At 44.3% G+C, this 22,892-nt stretch overlaps 1 protein-coding gene across 2 annotated transcripts in view; it reads right to left on the bottom strand.

Moving 5' to 3' along the window:
• LOC140420940 (ribosomal protein S6 kinase alpha-6) overlaps positions 1-22,892 on the bottom strand; it is a 126,337-nt gene that overhangs the window by 79,936 nt on the left and 23,509 nt on the right. The gene's annotated exons all lie outside the window — the stretch shown is intronic.

Here is a 22,892-nt window from a genome sequence, read left to right as displayed (position 1 = left end):
GCTTGGCTTGACCCGGGCATTCACCACCTTGGACATAGTCCTCGCAAAACCCCTCTAAAACCCATCCAGCGCTGGGCACGACCAGAACATATGGACGTGATTTGCCGGGCTCCCCGCGCACCTCCCACATATGTCCTCCACCCCACAGAACCTACTCATCCTCGCCCCTGTCATATGCGCTCTGTGAGTAACTTTGAACTGTATTAGGCTGAGCCTGGCGCAAGAGGAGGAAAAATTAACCCTACTCAGGGCATCAGCCCACAGACCCTCATCTATCTCCTCCCCAAGCTCCTCCTCCCACTTACCCTTTAACTCCTCCACCGAGGCCTCCTCCTCTTCCTTCAGCTCCTGGTAAATCGGCGAAACCTTGCCTTCTCTAACTCATACACCCGAAATCACCGTCCTGAATCCCACGTTCCGGAAGCAGCGGGAATTACCTCACCTGCCGCCTCCTAAATGCCCTCACTTGCATGTGCCTGAAAGCGTTTCCCTGGGGTAGCCCAAACTTCTCCTCCAGCGCCCCGAGGCTCGCAAACGTCTCATCGATGAACAGGTCCCCCATTCTTCTAATCCCTGCCCGATGCCAGCTCCGAAACCCCCCATCCATCCTTCCCGGGACGAACCAATGATTCTCCCGAATCGGGGACCAAACCGAGGCTCGCACCTCGCCCGTGTCGCCTCCACTGCCCCCAGATCTTCAGCGTCGCCGCCACCACCGGACTCGTAGTGTAAGGGCAGCATTGTGGATAGCACAATTGCTTCACAGCTCCAGGATCCCAGGTTCGATTCTGGCTTGGGTCACTGTCTGTGCGGAGTCTGCACATCCTCCCCGTGTGTGCGTGGGTTTCCTCCGGGTGCTCCGGTTTCCTCCCACAGTCCAAAGATGTGCGGGTTAGGTAGATTGGCCATGCTAAATTGCCCTTAGTGTTGGGTGGGGTTACTGGGTTGTGGGGATAGGGTGGAGGTGTTGACCTTGGGTAGGGTGCTCTTTCCAAGAGCCGGTGCAGACTCGATGGGCCGAATGGCCTCCTTCTGCACTGTAAATTCTATGTCTATGTACCTGGTTGGTGAGAGCGGCAGCGGTGCAGTCACCAGCGCCCTCAGGCTCATGCCCACACAGGACGTCATCTCTAGCCTCTTTCACGCCGCCCCCTCTCCCTCCATTACCCACTTACGGATCATCGCCACATTGGCTGCCCAATAATAGCCACACAAATTCGGCAGCGCCAGTGCCCCCCCTGTCCCTGCTACGCTCCAGAAACACCCCGTTGCTTTTTGTTAATCTAAATTTAGAGTACCCAATTATTTTTTCCAATTAAGGGGCAATTTAGCGTGGCCAATCCGCCTATCCTGCACATCTTTTGTGTTGTGGGGGTGAAACCCACACAGACACAGGGAGAACGTGCAAACTCCACACGGACAGTGACCCAGGGCCGGGATTCGAACCCAGGTCCTTAGCGCCTTAGACAGCAATGCTAACCACTGTGCCACTGTGCTGCCCTATCACATCATCATTGCTGATAGATAGGGTATGAAACATCATGGACTGTGATATTTCTCTTCTTGATGCTGATGGTCAAATTAACTCTCCAGGTGAGGAGAGTCTGTCCATTTGCCACTGAAGGTGTTCTTTAGTGTGGAATGCAAGTGGGCATTGTCAGATAGAACAACTCTCGAGGACACGGTGAACGTTTGTCTTGAATTGCAGGAAAGAAAGGTGAGCAGTTTTCCATTAGTTCTGGTATGCAAGGAAATATCCTCTGTATATGACCTGAAGGCAGATGACAGCACTAAAGAGAAGAATATGCCAATGAATGTTGGTGCCAGAATACATGTTGTTATGGAAAAAGGAAATCACACTGAGCAGGTTCAGCAGGCAGCCAATTTTCCCCAGCAGATTAAATCGACCATCTTTGCTCGGATTGAATGACTTGGTGAAATCGATGTAGGCGATATATAGTGGTCTGCTTAGTTCATGGCAATTTTATTGCAATTGTCGGACTGGGAAGATCATATCAATTCTAGATCCTCCAGTTTTGAAATGGCACTGGGATTCATGGTAGATGCGCTCAGCCAAGATCTTCAATCTGAAAAGGCAGTACACATTATTCCCCACAATCTCAGCAGGGACCTGCATCAATGATTACTGCAATCACCCTTGTTCTTGTACATAGTCATAATCTTTGCATTAAGGCTGCACGGTGGAGCAGTGGTTAGCACTGCTATCTATGGCGCTGAGGACTCGGGTTCGGTCCCGGCTCCCTGTCTGTATGGAGTTTGTAAATTCTCCCCGTGTCTGTATGGGTTTCACCCACACAACCCAAATAGGAGGGGGGTTAGGTGGATTGGCCAGGCTGAATTGTCCTTTAAATAGAAAGATAAATAATTGGGTATTCTAAATTTATTTAAAAATAATCTTTGCATTACACATATCTAGAGAACTGTCCACTTACACCAGCAGAGTCTGGTGCAATGCCACAGGGATCGGTGCTGGGACCCCAGCTATTCACAATATATATTAATGATTTAGATGAGGGAACAAAATGTAACACCTAAAAGTTTGCAGATGATTCCAAATTGGGTGGGAGGGTGAACTGTGACGAGGATGCAGAGATCATACAGCATGATCTAGACAGGTTGGGCGAGCGGGCAAATCAATGGCAGATGCAGTATAATTTGGATAAATTTGAGGTTATTCACTTTGGAAGCAAAAACAGGAAGGCAGATTACTACCTGAATGGTTGTAACATTGGGACAGGGAGTGTGCAGCGAGACCTGGGTGTCCTTGTGCACCAGTCACTGAAGATGCAGCAGGCGGTAAAGAATGCGGGAAGCTAGAGGGAATGGCAGTGGTGCTGGTGAATATATATGCCCCAAAGTGGGATGATGTCGCGATTCTCAGGACGGTGCTGGGAAAGATCCCAGATCTCGACGCGTACCGGCTGATCATGGGGGGGGGGGTGACTTTAATACGGTCCTGAACCCGAGATTAACCCGGTCGAGTGCTCGGTTGGGGAAACTATCAGAAATGATGAAGGAACTGCGAGGGTTCATGGAGCGCATTGGAGGGGTAGATCCATGGAGATTTGAGAGACCAAGGAGCAGGGAATATTCATTCTACTCCCATGAGGCGTACTCCAGGATAGATTTCTTAGTGCTAGATAAAACACTGTTAGCAGGGGTTGAGGACACGGAGTACTCAGCAATTGTGGTTTCGTATCACGCACCACACTGGATAGACCTATGGGCAGGCACGGGAATGCCCCAGCACCCATTGTGGAGACTAGATACAGGGCTGTTAGCGGATGAGGAGATCTGTGAGAGAGGCCATTTGACTGTACATAAAGATCAATGACACGGGAGAGATTGCACCTGGGGCTGGGAGGCACTGAAAGCGGTTATTAGAGGGGAATGTATTTCAATTCGAGCCCACAGGGATAAAACCAAGAGGTTGGTGCTGGACAGGTTGGTAGGAGAAATCTTACAGGTGGACAGGAGATATTCGGAGTCTCCAATGAGGAGCCCCTGAAGGAGCGTCAGAGACTTCAGAAGGAGTTTGGGCTCCTTTCCACAGGAAAGGCGGAAGGTCAGCTGAGGAGGGTAAAAGGGGCAATATATGAACATGGGGAGAAAGCTAGCAGGATGCTGGCACATCAGCTGAGGAAACAGGAGGCAGTGAGAGAAATAAGGAAAATAAAGGATTTGAGGGGGAAGACCGTGACGGACCCGGAGGCGGTGAATGAAGTGTTCCGGAAATGTTATAGCCAGCTATTCGAGTCTGAACCCCTGGTTGGGGAGGAGGGCATGAATCAATTCCTGGGGAGGCTAGAGTTCCCGAAGGTAAATGAGGAGCTGGTGGAGGCCCTGGGGGCCCGATTGGGCTTGCGGAGGTGATAGATGGACTGGGGAGATGCAATCGGGGAACGCCACAGGACCTGACGGATTCCCAGTGGAATTTTATAAGAAGTTCTCTGGGTTACTGGGGCGCTCCTGGTTCAGGCTTTTAACGAGTCCAAGAAGCTGGGAGTCCTCCCCCAACGTTATCACAGACATCAATTTCTGTAATCCTGAAGCGAGACAAGGATCCGGAGAGCTGTGGATCGTACAGGCCAATTCCTTCTTGAATGTAGATGCCAAATTATTGGCAAAGATCCTGGCCTCAAATAGAGGATTGTGTCCCGGAGATAATTGGGGAGGATCAGACGGGATTTGTAAAGGGCAGCCACCTGACATCCAACATTAGATGGTTTCTTAATGTAATTATATGCCAGTGGAGGGGCGAGAGGCTGAGGCGTTAGTCGCCATGGACGCGGAGGCAGCCTTCGGCTGGGTGGAGTGCAAGTATCTTTGGGATATTTTAAGTAGGTTTGAGTTTGGGCAAGGATTTGTGGAGTGGGTCGGGTTATTGTACCGGGCCCGATGGCAAACATAAGAACTAAACAAGTTCAGTCGGAATACTTTAGTCTATGTCCCCATTACTGTTTGCCCTGGCCATAGAACCCTTAGCAATGGCCCTGAGAGCAGCGAAGCTTCACAAGTTAAATTTGGGCAAAGCATTGGATCAAGTGAGAAGGAGTTTTTGTAGATGGGACATGCTCCCACTGACGCTGGCAGGGAGGGTTCAGACAGTGAAGGTGATGGTCGTTCCGAGACTGCTTTTCTTTTTTCAATGCGTCCTGATTTTTGTCCCAAAGGCTTTTTTCAGAAGTAGGAATGCGGCGTTAGTGAGGTTTATATGGGCGGGTAAAGAGTAAAGAGGGCACTCCTGGTACGGACCCACGGAGAAGGGTGCTTGGTTCTCCCGAGCTTTATTAACTATTACTGGGCTGCCAACATATCGATGGTCAGGAAGTGGGTAGTGGGGGAAGGGTCGGTTTGGGAGCGGATGGAGGCAGCATCCTGCAAAGGTACGAGTTTGGAGGCTTTACTGACGGCGCCCCTGCCGTTCTCGTCGGCTCGGTACTCCACAAGTCCTGTGGCGGTGGCAGTCCTGAGGGTGTGGGGGCAATGGAGGCAGCATATGAGACTGGAGGGGGCATCAGTGTGGTCACCGATCTGTGACAATCACCGGTTTGTCCCGGGGGGGCTGGATGGGGACTTTAAGGTATGGCAGCAGGCAGGGATTGAGAGGTTTGGGGATCTATTCATCCGGAAGGCTTTCCGACCTTGGAGACATTAGAGGAGGAGTTTGATTTGCCAGGTGTGAATGGGTTTCGGTACCTTCAAGCGTGGGACTTTGTACGGAGGCAGGTCCCTAGCTTTCCTTGCCTCCCAATGAGGGGACTACAGGATAAAGTGTTGTCAAAAACAGGGGTTGGAGGTGGGAAGGTTTCGGATAGAAACAGGGAATTGCGGGTAGAGGCCCCTATCAGAGAGGTGAAGAGGAAGTAGGAAGAGGAGCTAGGATAGTAGCTGGAAACTGAACTGCGGGAAAAAGCTTTGAAAAGAGCAAATGTATCCTCATCCTGTGATAGACGTAGCTTGATTCAGTTCAAGGTAGTCCACAGGGCTCACATAATGGTAGCCTGGATGAGTAGGTTCTTCAAGGAGGTGGAGGATAGATGTGGATGGTGTGGGGGTAGCCTGGCCAACAATGTTTATATGTTTTGGGCATGTCTGAAATGAAGGGAATTCCGGCAAGGACTTGCGGATGTTATGTCAGAAGTCCTGGAAGGTAGGGTAACTCCAAGTCAAAATTGGCAATATTTGGGGGGGGGGGGGGTCGGAGGATCCGGGGGCAAGGGGGGGAAGAGCCGATATCCTGGCCTTCTCCTCCCTGGTGGCCCGGAGACGGATCTTGCTGAGATGGAGGGACTCGGAGCCCCCGAAGTCAGGAGTGTGGGTCAGCGATATGGTAGGGTTTCTCAGGTCTGGAGAAAATTAAGTTCGCTCTGAGAGGATCAATACAGGGATTCGCCCGGAGTTGGCAGCCGTTCATCAAATTGAACGACAGCGGTAAGGGGGGGGGGAAACAGAAGACAGGGTAATGTTAAATAAGGACAGGGAGCTTACGGGTAATTGGGGACAGGGCGGGAGAAGTGAGGGACGTGGTTTATTGTTTGTTTGTTTTTTTAGGTGGTATTTTGTGTGTAGACCCGCACGGTTGTTTTAGAAATGTCAACATGTTAAATTGTGAAAATTACAAATACTTCAATTAAATATTTTCTTAAAAAAAGGTCCTTCTTGAGCGGGGACGTGGGGAGGGAGGCTTTGCCCTTCCAAACTTTATTAATTACTACTGAGCGGCTAATATTTTGATGGTTAGGAAGTGGGTAGTGGGGGAGGGGTCGGTGTGGGAGCAGGTAGAGGTGGCATTGTGCAAGGACACGAGTCTGGAGGCTCTTTTAACAGCACCTCTGCCGTTCTCGCATCTTGGTACTCCACAAGCCCAGTAGTAGTGGCAGCTCTGAGAGTGTGGGGGCAATGGAGGTAACACATGAGACTGGAGTGGTCACCGATCTATGACAATGACCGGTTTGCTCCGAGGGGGTGGATGGGGGCTTTAGAAGGTGGCAGCAGGGATTCAGAGATTTGGGGACCTTTTCATTGAGGAGGGTTTCCCGAGCTTGGAGGAGGAGTTTGAGTTACCGGGTGGGAACGGATTCCGGTACCTGCAGGTACGGGACTTTGTCCGGAGGCAGGTTCCAAGTTTCCCTCGCCTCCCTCTAAGGGGACTACAGGATAAAGTGATGTCAAGAACAGGGGTTGGGGAGGAGGGAGGTCTCGGAAATATATAAGGAATTGATGGAGTGGGAAGGGGTCCCAATCGGGGAGGTGAAGAGGAAGTGGGAGGACGTGTTGGGGTGGTGGTGGTGGGGTGAGGAGGGAGGGGGGGGGGGGGGGGGAGTTGGAGGTTGGGCTATGGGAGAAGGCCTTGAAAAGAATGAATGCAACCTCGTTGTGCGCCAGGCTTAGCCAGTCAGCATTTTTCTACTTTTATTTTGCATATGTTGAGTGTGTGGTATTCTGAATGGTATCTTGAAGTACACTCTATGTACAAATGCCAGCAAGCACCTGGATAATAAAGCCTCAAAACTGCTGAAGTTTTTTTAACCTGGGTAGACAGCATGGTTGAAGTTGATAGGAGGATGGCTCTTCTGCTTTGAATGAAAAAACTACAAGAGCTGCATTGTAGCACACCAGGGAGTGATCTGTATCACAGTCAACGCCGTTGTGGTAGCTGCATGTGTTAAGAATGCTGTGTTAAGTGTTAAGAAAGATATTCTGGTAATGATCAGATCCAACTTGTGCCAATGCTCTGATCATGGATGTCTCTCGAGTATCTTGTGGTATAATTTGTTCTCAAAAGGTGCTTGTTACACAAAATTTATGGTTGCAGCAAAGCACAAGTAGTCTCTTGTCTGTTCTCATTTATCTTTCAATGCCATGATGTCCAGCAGTAGCGCCGCACCCAAAATAACAATGTTGAAATCCCCAAGTAGGTAGAAAGGTTCCAACTTGTACAATTAATGGTGTCAAAATTCTTATTCACTTCTATATTGGAGAACAGTAATGGTGCAGCGATACTCTTTAGGCTTAGCAGCCCTGTTTCAGTTGAAAGGGGATGGCGATTAGAGAGGAAGCAGATTAATGGTAATTTTCAAAAGGGAATTAGATGTATACTTGAAAGGAAAATAAATTCAGGGCCTCGGGGAAAATAGTGTTGTTTTAATATTTGTTTATGGGATGTGGGCATCACTGGCCAGCATTTATTGCCCCTCCCTAACTGCCCTAAAGAAGGTAGTGATGAGTTAACTTCTGTAACTGCTGCAGTCCCCGTGGCATAGGTGGTGTGATTCCGGTGATGTGGGATGACTCCTTCAAAAAGCCAGCACATTCAGTGAGCCAAATTAGTTTGTTCGTTGCTGTATGATTCTTGAAATTATGCTGAGCTATTTCAACATAAACATTTTGCAAATGACTGTTGAGGTTAAGGACTAATGTAGCCCAGTTAACCAATGTTATCCCATACAATGACAAGCATCCTGCCTACAATCTCATCAGAAACACTGAATTGTTGGCTGCATGCATGTTGGCTATGCATGTAGGAGTCAAAAGAAATTCCGCTCAAAGGACTGTCATTGCTACCGGTGTATTCCTGATAAAACTGAAGCTTTTATTAAGTGTTAACAGTAAATTAATTGTGATACATCGAAACAGTGTTTTCAGCTTGCCACATTTGCCAATGAAAGCACAAATGCCTTCGTGGCAGAGACACAATAAGTTTAAAATGAGACAATTAGTGTTCAGAGCGATTGTCAAAGCCATGCTTACTTTTATATTTGTCACCCAATTGACTTCAGTCTACTTTTAAGAACATGACGATTTGGATAAAAGCAACGAAAGACTACGAACATGAAAAAAATAATTGAGGCGAAAACTGCTGGAGCTTTAATTGGAGGAAACAAGTGACTTAACAATCATGTTCCATATAGCTTGGCAGCTATCACTGGATGCACTATGCTTCAATGCATGGATCCATCACTCATTTTAAGGGAAACAGCCTTTGAAAATCTGTACACATTACTTCACATCCAATTACACTTTGAAGAGTTTCCGTAAACCATAAAAATGCACTAGCGAATATCGGAAAGCTATCGAAGCTGTGCTGAATCACCTTAACAGTCAATGTTATTTTTTGAATGTTCACTGATATTAGTTACGGCTCTGTAAAAATTCACGGCTTTGCATGGAATAATCAACCCTGACCTGACCAGTCAGTCCTTCATCTGACCTGCTGAGTAATTTCAATATTTTCTGGTTTTGTTTGAAGTCTGGAATTTTCTTCAACATCATTCTTAAATGCACAGCACAAAATGCAATATCACTATTCATTATTCTGGCAACAGTGAAAAGGATTATTTTTTTTGTTAGCTAGGATAACGCATTCTTATATCAGAGCTTTCGCAGAACACACTCTTTAGTATAGGCTTTCAAGAGTACCCAATTCATTTTTTCCAATTAAGGGGCAATTTAGCGTGTTCAATCCACCTACCTTGCACATCTTTGGGTTGTGGGGGCGAAACCCACGCAAATACGGGGAGAATGTGCAAACTCCACAGTGATCCAGAGCCTGGATCGAATCTGGGACCTCGGCGCTGTGAGACTGCAGTGCTACCACTGCGCCACCATGCTGCCCAAGATGAAGTCGACATGAGTAGACGGTCTTTAAAATTCATTTTTGTTCACTGACTCGTATGTTTCCTTTGTTGTCCTACATCAAGAAAATGTTTTCTACAATGATAGCATGTTTTCCCTTCAGAAATTGGGGAGGGGGGGTGGCATTCCTGACAACGTCAGAATTTGTAGAGAGCGCCCAAGGTGTGTGTTCACACGCAAGTATGTTCGTATGTGTCATCATTTACCATGGGTTGCGGAGCAGAGAAAGAAATAAAAACTAATGCTGTCCAGTTAGCCAATGGACTGATTTTGCAAACAGGAGCAAAGCAACAGCACTTGCTGATCTCGAAGAAATTTGTCCACAAAGACCTAGTGATTCTGTAGTGTGGTTTCCCATTTCCTAATGACAATTTAAATCTGACACCAAGTTAAGGGAATATCTTGGCACGCAGCAGCAATAACATTAGCAAGCAGGTAGACAGCCAATCACTTTGAAACATTCAAATGCAGCAACCTACGAAGTTAAAGCAATTAATATCGCTCACTTTTACATTTTCAGATAGTAATAGATGAATTAGAAGCTAAAATAAACAAACTTGAAAACATTTAAAATGTAGATTTATTTTAAATGGAGCAATTTGATATTCCAGAAATATAAAATATCCTCTGTAGGGGCAATGAAGTGTTTAACAGTAATTAAGTTACAACCGAACTGTACCTCAATAAACAAGGTGCAACTTTTTCCAGGGTTTTTACCAGTATGCTGGGCAATATTCAAGTTTGATATTTGGGGCGATAAGTGGCAAAGAACATTCGTGCCACACCAGTGTTAGGCAATGACCATCCTTAATAAGAGAGAATCTAACTATCTCCCCCAATAGCATTGCAATCGCAATCAACACCCTGCGGGGGCACAACTGACCAGAAATTGAACCAGGCTAGCTACAAGAGCAGGTCAGAGGTTTGAAATTCTGCAGCAAGTAACTCAGCTCCTAATTCCCCAAGGCATGTCCACCATCTACAAGGCACAAATCAGGGGTATGATAGAATACGCTCCACTTGTCTGATGAGTGTAGCTCCAGCAACACTCAAAGGAATCTGCTTGATCAGAAGCCCAATCGCCAACTTAAACATTCACTTACTCCACCACCTGCACACAATGGCAAGCAGTGTGTCCCATCTAAAAGATCTAACAAATGTGTTTGAATTTTCAGGGTGACTAGGTGTGTAGATGAGGGCATGCAGTTGATGCAGTCTACATGGACTTCAGTAAGGCTTTTGACAAGGTCTTGTCAAGGTTTTTGTCAAAAGGAACCCGATTAAGGAGTACAAAAGTATGAAGGACATAGATAGGAAGAAATCTTTCCCCTTAGTAGTGAATCAATAAACAGGGGGCATAGATTTACGGTAAGGGGCAGGATATTTAGAGGGAATTTGAGGGAAAAACCTTTCACCCAGAAGGTGGTGGGATCCTGGAACTCACTGCCTGAAAGGGTGATGGAGGTGGAAACCCTCAGCATTTAAGACGCATTGAAATGCCATAGCATTTCCACCAAGTGCTGGAAAATGGGATTCGAATAAATAGGTGCATGATGGCCGGTCGAGAAACAAAGGGCCTCTTGCTGTGCTGTAAAACTCCTATGGCTCTGTGACAAGATGCAGCGCATTAATCACCAAGCTCCCTTCAACAGCACCTTCCAAACCTCCACTATCTGGAAGACCAAGGGCAGCACAATAACACAGTGGTTAGCACTGTTGCTTCACAGCTCCAGGGATCCGGCTTGGGTCACTGTCTGTGTGGAGTCTGCACGTTCTTCCCGTGCTTGCGTGGGTTGCACGTTCTTCCCGTGCCTGCGTGGGTTTCTAACGGGTGCTCCAGTTTCCTCCCACAAGTCCCGAAAGTAGAGCTTGTTAGGTGAATTAAACATTCTGACTTGTCCCTCAGTGTATCTGAACAGGCACCATAGTGTGTGGCGACTAGGGGATTTTCACAGTACCTTAATTGCAGTATAAATGCAAGCCTACTTGCGGCACTAATAAAGATTATTATCAAGATCATGAAATGAGGAATGCCTTGAATACATGGTGAACATGCTACAATATTACTTTCAAATCACAAAATCACAGAATTCCTACAGTACAGATGGTGGCCATTCGGCCCATGGGGTCTGTCCCGACCATCCAAAATATCACCCTTCCTGAGCCCAATTTCCCAGAACCCCACCTAACCTTTGGAACACTAAGGGACAGTTTAGCATAGTCAATTTACCCAACCAACACACCTTTGGACTGTAGGTGGAAACCTGAGCACCCAGAGAAAACCCACACAGATACTGGGAGAATGTGCAAACCTTAGTCACGGGGAGAATGTGCAAACCCCACACAGTCACCCAAGGCTGGAATGACACCTGGATTTCTGGCACTGTGAGACAACAGTGCTCCCAATGTGCTACTGTGCCATCCGTAAAGTCCTACCAAAGTCTGAGCGCAGCTATGCAGCGATGTTACAAACAAAAACAAAATTATTCAAAAAATAAAGGTATTTTTTGTTCTGCGAATACCATGGTGAACAAAAATAGTCACAGATGCACCAGAGAAAGCATCCTATCTGGCTGCATCACAGTTTGGTATGGCAACTGCCTGGCCCAAGACCTACAGAGAGTCGTGAACACAGCCCAGTCCATCACGTGAACCCGCCTCCCATCCATTGACCTGGACTACACCTCCCTCTGCCTTGGGAAAGCAGGCAGCAGAATCAAAGACCCCTCTCACCCGGGTTATTCTCTCTTCCAACATCTTCCATCAGGCAAGAGACACAAAAGCCTGAGAACACGCACTAAAAGATTCAAAAATGGCTTCTTCCCCGCTGTTACCAAAATCCCGAATGACCCTCTTATGGACTAAACTGATCTCTCTACGCATCTTCTCTACTGAGTAGCTCTACACTCCGTATGCTTCACCCAATGTCTATGTCTATGTATCTACTTTGTGCATTTATCGTGTATCCTATGTTTTCATGTATGGAACTGTTCACTGTACCTCAGTACACGTGACAATAAATCCAAATCAACATATCACCAGGCTCAATTTGAGGATACAATTTCAACTTCAGTGTGAGCAAGTGTTTTTAAATATAAATTTCATAAAAAGCCAAGTCAATTAAATGATGAAAGCTTGCTGTCTTACTTAGAAATGAAAAAGACAGCATCCTGTCCAGATATTTAATAACTTCCTAAAGAAATCCAGCAACAGAAATCGCAATGATGTTTTTATTTTAAGGAAGGAGCCAATGCTAATTCAATGTCTTGTTTTGTTTCAAACTTTTGACTTTCAACTTGTGAAAAAGCATGCATTAGCAACTTGTCAAAACTTTGTCCTTATTCATTGATATTAAAACACTTTCTCAATGTCTGTAAAAGTGTTGCATAAAAATCCATGCGTGGGTCTGTCTTGTTTGTCATTACTATTGGAAGCATAGTGGTTCTTAAAGTGTTTTTGATTAATTTTTTAAAATGGCTTTTCTAATCATTAAGGTGACATTGGGGGCGGCACAGTGGTTAGCACTGGTGCCTCAGTGCCAGGGACATGGGTTCAATTCCAGCCTTGGGTAACTGTCTGTGCAGTGTTTGTACATTCTCCTAGTGTCTGCATGGGTTTCCTCTGGGTGCTCTGGTTTCCTCCCAGAGTTCAAAAATGTGCAAGTTAGATGGATTGGCCATGCTAGTTGCCTTTTAGTGTCCAAAAGATTAGGTGGGATTACTAGGATAGGTACGGTGCTCTTTCAGAGGGTCGGTGCAGACTCGATGGACCAAATTACCTCCTTCTGCAATATAACAATTCTATAATTCTACGGTTGCAGACCCCTGGCATGCAATGTCATTTGGGATTTTGATAAATGCTGCTTCAGTACAGTAGCAATGTGAAAACCTGATTGGAGAATCTTAAATATGGAGTTCTGGATAAGATGGGAACTGAAATGGTGGTTCACAAGGACAGGAGGAGGGGTATTGACGACCGTTTTAAAGAGAGGGATAGCACCTGAAGAAAAAATGAACCTGAAAAAAGGTGAGCTAACAAGGGGTAAAATTGGGAAGTCAGCAGTTAACAGGGAGGTATCGTAATCATCTGTGTTACATCGTTGAGGCTTCAATTTCAGAATCAGTCTAAACACTCGGTAGGAAGTCATGCGCACTTTGCAAATTCAGTCAGGAACATGCTTGTCTGTGCGCTGGTGGCTACAAACCAGTTCACTTATCAATTTAAAGCTGCAGTCATCAGTGCTTTAATTGCAGTTGCTCCAAGAATACTTTGGGTACTTCGCTGATCATATAATGAAGTGTCATTGCAGTGAGACTACCATATCTGGGCATATGGATTGAAACACCCTTGGTTTAGTCCTAACCTGCACTGAATTAGCTTTTGGGAATGGCATTGCAAGATGGCATAAATCAAGAAAAATCCAAAATTAGATTACACTCATTATTGCTAAATTTTCTGATGACACAAATCTATGTGGGCAGGTAATGAGTAGAAAGGATATATGTTCACCTTCAAGGGTATTCCTAACATATTGTATAGATAGACTGATAAATAGCAGATGGATTTTAATGTTTAAATAATATGGTGTGTGCATGATATATAGGGTTCAATTTTATCTTCACTGCCAGAGATTAAAAAGCTAAATATTTTGGGACCATCAAATTAAAGCAAATTACTGTACATACTAGGATGCACTGGAACTTAACTCAGAACAAGGTGTAATTATATACTGTAGTGATCAATAGTGCAGCAAATTTGAGTGCAGCAGCAGTTTTACTCATCTAAGCTTGGAAAGCTAACGGTTATATTGCAAAAGTGCGATCAGGATAACTGTACGCCTTAGGTTTGTGAAGAAAAGCTCAAAATGGTTAAACTTATTTTCACTGAAAAAAACAAACAGAAAACATATAGCAGGCCTTCAAAACAACGAAAGGTTGCAATCTATGCAAAGTAGGGGGAAAGCACCAGTGGAAACAAATGGATTATTCAAACATTCTGCAGTAACGTTTCCAGTGAGCATAAAAACAGAAAATTATGCAAAATAAGCAGCATCTGAAAAAATTTAACATTTTGATGTTAATATTTAAATACAAACGTAATGTTTGGTGTGCACCAGAGAACCAAGCATTCTATTAAGATTCTGAGAAATGATGATCTAAGTGAGAAAGAGAGAGAGAGAGAGAGAGAATCAATTGATCCACCAGTTAGAGGGAATTAAGCTGCTTAGTAGCAAAATGTTACATGATAAAATAAAAAAATCATTGAGACATACGAAGTTCAGATTCACTCCCTTAGGGAAGGTGCACCTTTCCCGGGGAGGAAGTTCAGATTCACTCCCTTGCACTCTGGCCGGGGGAGAGCGCTCTTTCCCGGGGAGCAGGTTCAGGAAGCAACAAGGAGTGGGGAAATCAGCACTCTCGCTCCCAAGAAAAAAAGACTTGCATTTATATGTTGCTGTCAAGACTACCTCACATCTCAGAGTGCTTTATATCAGTCAAGTACTTTTGAAATGCAGTGATAGTTGAATGTAAGGCGCCTATTCCGTTAAAGTATAAAAGAACATGAAAATAGAAGCTGAAAAATATGCAAACAAAAAGGAAAGAAACAATGAATTGATCACATTGCCCCCCCCCCCCCCCCCCCCCCCCAACCACCATCAATATTGTGCTCTGGTGAAGGGTCTCCACCCCATTGCTAACCTGTCTCTCCTCCACCCGGCAACAAATATGTCGCATAACCAGTGCCCGCTTCTAGTGCACATACTATGTATGTTCCCTTGGCCACAGAAAAATACTTTTCACTGTACTTCGGTTCATGTGACAATGAAATCGATCAATCTATTGAGAAAACAGGACATCTTATCGCGCTTGCTTATTCCCCTTCATAATTCTTAATAAACCCCCAAAAACAAATTGCTAAAACTATTGTGTGCAGTGTATTTCTTTTCCCAACCTGAAGGTCCTTTTGGGACCTAGTCCATACGAAGTGGCATAGGTATAAAGATGAATAAGCAATTCACAAGAAGAGTTCATTTCGGGTTTTTTTTTCTTTTTTTTCGGTGAGTCACGTTACCCTCTTTCGCCACAGGACTCAAAATTAGTTCTAGTCTCAAATCTCCAAAAGAGCCGATTTCAGGGTTTGGGGGAAACTCACCACATTTAGTTTACAACAGGGGTTAGATTTAAATTTTCACATGATAGGCGACCAATTAGAGTATTTATTTTGCCAACTTCTTCTTCCTATACTTGCTCCTCCTCCTGGTACCATCACCTAAGAGGGTGGTGACAATCATCGACTTCTGCAGCATGGCTGACCAGGAAACCTCCCAAATCTTATCGCCTGCCATCAGGCATATTGGAAGGATTTACATGCTGATAATCAACCTATTTTGGCCACATTATGAACACACCTTCCATGCCCATCAAGTCTTCTGAAGTGCAACTTGAACCCGGAGCTTCCAGTGGTAGGAGCACTACCACTGCTCCATATGTGCCAGTTAACACAATTCCCGATATTAAAGAGTCTAAACTAATTCCAAGATTGGTCAGATTAGATTTGCCCATACACACAAGGACAATATTTCCTGGTCTCGACCCTATTTGGACCCATTTATAGATCATCCCTCATACTTTTGTTGGGAAAATCATATATTTCAAATGTCTGTATTTTTTAAACACAGAAAGACATTGCATTATCTGGACATTTGGATGCTGACCTGGAGTTTACTTTATAAAGAAGGTCATGAGTTCACCTCGGACCTCAAGGAGGCTTGCCATCTTCCATGAAATCACCTGACCGATATGGTATTTGAGGAAGATCGTTTTTTTTTGAACCGCAATCATTTTAACTAATGTGGGGGAAAACTAAAAGGCAAAGACTAGTAACTTTCAGATGATCACATGGCAGAGCCAACCTTAATTGTGAACCTGCTAGTTTTGAAGTCAGTTTAGTTCAGGAATAAACTGAGAAAGGATGGCTATCCTACTGGACATTCTCTACCTTACCTGATCGTGTTTGGTTCTCAACCTGCTGCCAGAGAATCCTCAATCGGAGTGTAACTTGTCTGCATTTAGACCGGCAAATTTGAACCAAGAAAGTCCGACCCAGTCCTCTCTTCTCCTCTGCACAAAGTGCCATTAGTGAGAACTTCCATATCAGGAGGGAAGTCCAGATCGCCCGCATTGAAACCCTGCTAACCTAATCCTTTATTCTATAATACTATCCCCTAAAGCCAGTCTCTGCAGCGAGACGCTATCTGTTTGTCCTTTGTTTGTTTGTCTGCATGTGTGCACATGTGCCTGCTGGAGGGAATTAAGAGATGATTATACTTCCAGGGTACAATTGATTATACGTCCAGAGTACAATTGTATGTTAACCAGTTCTTGCAAATTGTTAAAAAAAGTTCTGTTTTTATGATTAAAATATTGTTCTGATTTTACTGAAAGAAGCTTGGTTAAAGCCTCTTTTATCCTGGTTACCAATAGGGAAGGTAGACAATTGACTATTTTGGTGAGTAAATTGAACTTTTAAATTAATGGTATGACTTGTGTAGGGGGCTAGATAATACGCACATTCCTCCCATTCCAGTGGTAACACTTTTGAACAAAAGGAGATACAAGCCAATTAAAGTAACAGGCACTTTGACCTTTAAGATCTGACATCATTCGCCATGTCCTTAACTAAGGCCTATATCTTTCCTGAGGGGCAATGGCCAAATGTGAACAATGGATGGGGTGCCACTGAGGTTCTGTACAGCTGAAGCATCATTGCTTTCCCTTGATATCCTGGACCCCAAGATAAAGTTTTTTGATTATATTATGTGCCTGTGCACTACCTTTGTAATGTGCACAGACACCTAAATCCCCCTAGTTTCTAGTCATTGAGAAAATAAACTGATATTTCATTCTTTGTTCCAAAATGAATTACATCACTCTTCCCCCCCACACTGCACTCCATCTGCCAGTTTCTCCCACTCACTTATCTGCCTCTATCCCTTTGCAACATCCTCCTCCCACCCACATCATTTTAAAAGGAAATCGTGGGAAGCTAAGAGATTGAAAAACATGTACTGGTCATTATCTGCTACTTCCAACTAAATGTAATGCATTTGACAAATGGTAATTTTAGACAGTTTCCCAAATTCATTGATATTTATTTGAAATGTGTTATTTATACAAAGTGATGGCTGGATAGTATATCGGAAGTGAGAGAAAGCGAAGGCTGCAATCTTTGTGCCAAACATACTTCAGTGCTTGGTTTGATTCTTTTCCCAATTTATTCTTGAGATGTGGATGTATCTGACAAAGTCACATTTAATGTCTAACCATAGTTGCCTTGAGATGGTGTTTGTGAGAGTTCTTGAACTAGGTAGCAATCAAGGTCACTTCACAAAGCAGTTAGGAGCAAAGCACAGAGAGTGAAAATGGGAGTCATGAGAAGGAAAACAGCAAATTTCCTTCCCTGAAAGAATATTACAGAGCAATTTGGGTTTTTACAGTGAATGAACATCTTCAAGGGCACTTTTGGCCTTTGCTTTTTGTAAGAAGTAAATTAATATTCTCAAACTATCATGGTGGAATTTAAACTCACGATCTCTAGATTATTAGTCTGGGTTACTTGTCCACTCAACAGTAACAGTATCTAGTTTAAGTTCACTCATAGCCTCAACATTATCTGCCACCACTGTACTTCTCTTGGCATACCCTCTGCTATTCTAATGCAGGCCAAGTCCCTAAAGATTCCTTCTCAGCCATGCGCCCCCACCAAACCCCTCTTTCCTTCAATCTGCATCCAATACAGCTGTAATCTTGTTAATGGCACATTCAAATGGATAAAAGCAATTAAAATCATGGAATCATAGAATCCCTACAGTGCAGGAGGCCATTCGGCCCATCGAGCCTGCACCATCCGTCTGAACAGAGTACTTCACCCAAGCTCACTTCCCCCCGCCCCAACCCTCATCACATTAACCCCTTAATCTAACCTACACACTGTATTCAAAAAGAAAAGATTAACAGTTTAGTGAATAGCCTATTTCAGGTGAAGTCAAATATCTGTAGTGCTGTATATGAGTGACAATTTTCAGGACATTTAAGATTCAAAGGATCAAAGCCCCAAGTATTTCTGAATTTATCACAGTACAAACCAGTCTAAAGCTTACATGCTTACACAATTCACTGAGCATTTCAAGATACAAGGTGAGGGAATATTCGTCAATGCATGCTTTAAAGTCCAAGTGATGTGAAGAAATCAGGTGCTAGCTTCTGTGAAAGCCCAAAAATGCATTTTGCAGTGACTTGCACAGGTTTTAGCTAACAACTGAATCCGGTGTCAGACAAAGATGCAGCAAAGCCCGACAGTTTAAGGGTTAACTCAGCCTGTGGCACCTCACACATCAAGTCCTAATTGTTGCTCTGCCCCCTCATTTCAATTACCACCTGATTGCTAAACAACTAGGCCACACTCTTATTTGTAAACATTTTGATTATAACTTGGTGACCCCGTGTTGAGTTTGCACATTCTTCCCGTGTCTGCGTGGGTTTCACCCCCACAACCCAAAGATGTGCAGGTTAGGTGGATTGGTCATGCTAAATTGTCCCTTCATTGGAAAAAAATTATTGGACACTAAATTTTTATTTTTTTTAAATAACTTGGTGACCCTTCTAAAGTATAGTGCTGAAACAGTGATCGTGAGCTATGGAATGGTACAGCATAGTTGACCATCTGACACATTTTGCCTGCACCAGTTTAGTGTAAACCTTAGTGCCTACACTCCAAATGGAGAGAGGAAGATTTCATTACAATGCAGGCGCCATAGTGTGGCGACTAGGGGATTTTCACAGTAACTTTGTTGCGGTGTAAAGGTTTTCCCACTTGTGACGCTAATAAAGAATATAATCTTCATCACAAAATATCTTCTCTCCATCATAAGGTCAGAAGTAGGGATGTTCACTGATAATTGCGCAAGTTCAATTCTATTTCCAACTCTTCAGTTACAGAAGCAGTGAACACCCTAACATCTGGTAAACTTTCAGACTTGGGTTGATAGTAGCAAATGACATCTGCACTAAACAAGTGTCAGACCATCCACAACAAGAGAAAATCTAACCAGCTCCCCTTGACATTCAGTGGCATTACCATTGCAAAGTCCCTCACCATCAATAGAGTCACTATTGTGCAGAAATTTCCTGGACATGCAACATGAATACTATGGCTACAAGAGCAGATCAGAGGTTCGATATTACAGGGCAAGTGGTTCACTTTGACTCCGCAAAACCTGTCCACTATCTGCAAGTTAGGATGTGGAATACTTTGCACTTGCCTGGATGTATGCAACTCCAGCAATTCGCAAGGCTTCTGCCACAGAAGCTCTCAAACCCATCACCTCTACCCTCTAGAAAGTCAAAGGCAGCACATGCACTGGAATATCACATCATCCTGACCAGAGATAGATTGTCACACCCTCACTGGGGCATGGATCTGTCGTCACAATTTCAAAATTTGCAGATGACCCAAAATTTGGAAGTATTGTGAACCATGAGGAGGACATAGGCTGGTGAAATAGATTGACACAAGATAGATGAAATTTAATGCGGAAAGGTGTGAAATTATGCTTTTTCGTAGGAAGAGGAGAGGCGATACAAAATAAAAAAGATTCTAAAACAGGTGCAGAAGCAAAGGGATCTGGAAGTACACATGCACAGATTGTTGAATATGGCAGGACAGTTTGAGAAAGTGGCTAATAAGGCATATGGGAAATTGAATTTATAAATAGAGGCAAAAGGAAAAATTATAATGAACCTTTATAAAACACTGGTTCATCTTCAACTGGAGTAGTGTGTGCCATTTTCAGATAGATGTGACAACATCAGAAAGGATGCTGAAAATATTTACAAGAATGGCTCCAGGGATGAGGGATATCAGTTATATAGATACATTTAAAAAGCTGGAGCTGTTCTCCTGAAGAGAAAAGATGGTCAAGAGGAGATCTGCTAGAGGGCAGCACGGTGGTGCAGTGGTTAGCACTGCAGTCTCACGGCGCCAAGGTCCCAGGTTCGATCCCGGCTCTGGGTCACTGTCCCGTGTGGAGTTTGCACATTCTCCGTGTTCGCATGGGTTTCGCCCCCACAACCCAAAGATGTGTAGGGTAGGTGGATTAAACATGCTAATTTGGCCCTTAATTGGAAAAAAATGAATTGGGTACTCTAAATTTATTAAACAAAAAGAAAAGAGGAGATTTCATAGATTATCATAGAATTTACAGTGCAGAAGGAGGCCATTCGGCCCATCGAGCCTGCACCTGCACCTCTTGGAAAGAGCACCCTACCCAAGGTCAACACCTCCACCCTATCCCCATAACCCAGTAACCCCACCCAACACTAAGGGCAATTTTGGACACTAAGGGCAATTTATCATGGCCAATCCACCTAACCTGCACACCTTTGATAGAGGTATTCAAAACAATGAGGGGTCCGGAGAGTAGATATTTCCATTAGCTGAACGATTGTGGACCAGGTGACACCAATTTAAGGTGAACGGCAAAAGAACCAAGGTGACAAGAGGAAAAACTTTTCACACATGGCGTGGTTAAGAGCTGAAATACACTGCCTGAGGCTGTTGTGCGGGCAGAGTCAATCGTGATTTTCAAGTGGCAATTGGATAATTATCTGAAGAGAAAATATTGCAGGGTTACGAAAAAGGGTGGGCTTTTGCAGAGAACATGCAAGAACATGATCGGCCAAATGATTACAGCATGAAAAGACCATTCTAATGCTATATTACAATACAAGAAACTGATGACTAACGACGTTTTGATCCATAGAATGCCAACAATGCAGGAGGCCAATCAGTTCATCGAGTCTGCACTAACCCTCTGCAAGAGCCTCCCAGGTCCACATCCCGCCCTAGCCTCATAACCCGGTAACCTCACCTAACCTGCACATCTTTGGACTGTAGGAGGAAACCAGAGTGCCCTTGCTTCTGATTTACAAGGAAGTGCAATGCAAGAAAAGGAGGAATAATATTCAGCTACTTGACCTGTCAAACAGTTTGTCCAATACGCTCTCATATTAATTCATTGTCATCTCCTCCCTCCGCTCCAGCCCTGGAAACATATTCTGATATTAATCCCAATATGTCATCTCCTCCCTCTACTCCAGCCCTGGAAAAATATGCTAGTATTAATCCCAGTAGCATTGTCCTATATGTGAAATACCAACAACATTTCTGAGGTGGTTTCAATTATTTGCGTCCACTTTCAAAAACGATCTATTTTGGAAGCATCTTTACATTATTTATACTCACACTCAACTAAATTCTGCTGTTCGGAGGGAAAAAAATGTAAGTTGTTGAAAACCACCAGTCAGTGGGGCAGCAGCATCCTTTAAAGTTGTAGTTTTGGTTTCGGGCAATTTCTGTTCAAATGCTGTTGTCATTTGCTTTTTCCATAGTCCACAAATCATCTTTTGTCCTTCCTTCCACTCAACCCTTCCATTCCCAGCTCTCCATTCCCCACCCCATAGCGTGCTTCTGAATTCTAAAGCCCACATAAAACAAAGCTCTACCCGGTTTAGGTCAGTTGGCTTGACAGCTGGTTTGTAATGCAGAGTCAGCAGTGCAGGTTCAATTCTGGCTGAGGTTAATCATGAAGTCCCGTCTTCTCAACCTTGCCCCTTCCCTGAGGTGTGGTGATTCTCAGGCTAAATCACCACCACACAGCTCTCTCCCTCAAAAGGGGAAAACAGCCTATCAATATCTGGGACTATGGCAACTTTACCTTGTTGAACCATGTAGTAGCTTTTTAATCTTTGCCCCATCCAACCCACAACAGGTATTGGAGGTGATGCTACATCATGCAGTTCTCTGGTTTCAAAGACTGACATAGAATTGACATCTTTAATGCCACTAAAATGCTCCTGATTTCATGATTGATCCAGGGTTGAGAGTGTGGGGGGTGGGGGAGGGGGTGGGGGAGGGGGGGGGGGGGGGGGAGAAAGAGAGAGAGAGAGAGAGAAAGAGATAGAGGAGAGACTTACTTTATTGGGCCCTAGTTCCAGTACAGTGCCTGACAAGATGGGAGTGCCCATCACAAACTTTTCCCCGTAGGTTTCATAACCCACAGTCCATGTTCCAGTCAAGTGAGACACCACCAGAAGGAGAAAGCATGACAAAACACGCGCTTTAATATCTGCTCTCGCTGGAGAATCAGTCTAGGAGGCATTCTCTGCAGCAATTATAAATAGCACCATGACACTTTACCTGGGGAAAGGAAGTTACGGCAGCGAAATAACACGATATTTACTGCAAATTATAACCAGCCAGCTGCAACATACAGCATTTGCTGTTCAACCAAATGGACTCATGCACCAAGCACAGGTGATTAATACCACTGGTAAAACACATTTCAGATCAAAATCTGACATTATTCATAATGTTGTGATGATTACTGGCCTCATCAGCACAAGTAGTAAGGTTCACAAATGTCACGGGTGAGAAGGAAAGCAAATCTGGGAATTCAAAAACAGCAGCTCAGAGATGTAAAACAGTCTCATGTTAACCATTTCTCTTAACAGAAAAAGGTGATTTGTTCCAAGTTAACTGTATCCTAAATGATTCAATATCCTGGGTTCCCAGAGTAATTATTTGCATAAAAATCTTTAATCCACTGTCAGATGAACATACATATAAATTCTTGTATATGTATGTTCATCTGACATACATATAGGTATGTCAGA

This window comes from Scyliorhinus torazame, chromosome 5 (genome assembly GCF_047496885.1).
Source record: "Scyliorhinus torazame isolate Kashiwa2021f chromosome 5, sScyTor2.1, whole genome shotgun sequence".
Classification (NCBI taxonomy): Eukaryota; Metazoa; Chordata; class Chondrichthyes; order Carcharhiniformes; family Scyliorhinidae; genus Scyliorhinus; species Scyliorhinus torazame.
This window is presented reverse-complemented; position numbering and strand designations above follow the sequence as displayed.